Source organism: Monodelphis domestica, chromosome 5, assembly GCF_027887165.1.
Source record: "Monodelphis domestica isolate mMonDom1 chromosome 5, mMonDom1.pri, whole genome shotgun sequence".
NCBI lineage: Eukaryota > Metazoa > Chordata > Mammalia > Didelphimorphia > Didelphidae > Monodelphis > Monodelphis domestica.
Window position 1 is genome coordinate 165,500,747 of NC_077231.1, and position 1,929 is coordinate 165,502,675.

Genomic DNA, 1,929 nt, shown 5'->3' on the forward strand with positions numbered 1-1,929 from the left:
ACTTCCTGAGAGAGGACTCTAATACAATGGGAGAAGCTTCTTAAACAAATAAAGGCACTCTACATTTTGACTGTGTCCACTAATCCCACCCACACTAGGGTCCCTAAACAGTTTAAGGTCTATAGTTCAACCCCAAATAGGTGTGCCTGGTACTGGGGTTTCTCAAAGGGCAGGGGTAAAATTGAGGTGTCCAGATTTCACATTGACAGGGGAATTCAAAAAGAAATGTTGAGAAGGTAGAATCAATAGGACTTGGTAACAGATTGGATAGGGGAGGTAAGAATAGGTGGGGAGTTGAGGATATAAACCAGGGTTACTGGAAAAATAGCAGCATTAGCAACAGTAGCAAACATTAGGAAGAAGGAAGGGCTTGGGTGAAAGATAATGAATTATGTTTTGGACATGTAAATTTGAGACATCTGGTTCCATATGTCCAATAGGTAATTGGAAATGAGAAGCTGGAGATTAGGAAAGAGGTAAGGCCAGGATAATTACATCTGAGATGAGAGATGCTAACTGGAGGTGATCATTGGAGCTGATGAGATCACCAAGTAAAATGGTATGGAGGAAGAGAACCTTGGACAGAGCCCTGGGGGATATTCATAGTTAGTGAGTGTGATATGGAAAAAGAACCAAGGAAGGAAACTGAGGAGTGGTCAGATGGATAAGAAGAGAAGCAAGAGATGGTAGGTTATGAAGACCTAGAGAAGAAGAGTATGCTATTAAGAAGAAGGTGACTTTTGGTATTGTAATTGTAATAAACAAAGGAAAGAGAGAAAGGGGTGTGAGCAAAGTTAAGAGCCAGAGCCCCAGCTGCCTGCCATGTGTGGGCCCCAGAAAAAAAGCCCCTCCTGGTGTAGGATCAGACAATTTATAGGCCAACCCAAGCCAGGACATAACATAGGGACATAAGAAAAGGGAACCCTGGGAAGAGTAGAGAATGCTGGGGGATGAAGTCCCCGGAGTACAAATGTTTAAAATACACAGTATCAAAGCTGTAGAAAGGTCAAAAAGGATGAGGACTGAGAAAAAAGCGTTAGATTTGGAGATTGAGATCATTGGTAATTTTGGAGAGAGCAGGTTTAATTGAATGATGAGGTCTAAAGTCATACTGTAGAGATTTAAGAAGAGAGAGAGAGGAAAGAAAAGTGTAGGCATGGATTCTAGAAAGCCTTTTCAAGGACTTCAGCTATGAAAGGGAGGAGAGATAAAGCACAATAGCTTGTGAGCATGTACAGATCAAGAGAAGGTTTTTTCCGAGGTTGGGCAGCAGGGAAGCAATCGATAAAGAGGAAGAGAATGGAAATGAATGAGAGAGTAGGAATGATAGAGGAGGCAAACATGGAAAAAAATGAGGCAGCACAGGACTGATCGTTTATGTTTATAGATAATTGCTTTAGCAAAGAGATGGGCCATTTCTGCATGTAGACCAGGTGAAGGAGAGTGTGAGAGAAACCATCTACATGATGAGGAGGGGAGAAAAGAGAACTCTTGATAAGTGGTCTTTTTTTTTTTTTTGTAAAATATGAAACAGCATTTTCTGAGGAAGTAGATAAGGAAAGGAACAGCCATTAGAGTGTTGAAGAGGGATGAAAAGGTTTGGAAAAGATGCTGTGGGTTAGTGAATCAATTAGGGAAGCATAAAAAGATTGTCTTGCTATAGTGGGGGTCCAGTTGAGATAATGCAATGTTATTTTGTAGTGGACCCAATTAGTCCAGTTTCATGATTTTCCTCCAGCTTTGTTCATTAGTACATGAGTAAGAAAGAGCAAAGGCATTGGAGGCAGAAGAATTCCAAGGGTGAGGCTTTTCAGGGCCAGGCTGGTGATAGGATAAGAGGGCAAGGGATTTGAGAGGACAGTGAAGAGTTGAAATGACTATAGTAAATGCATCAGTGATATTTTCGGAAAGAACTGAGGTGGAGAGATT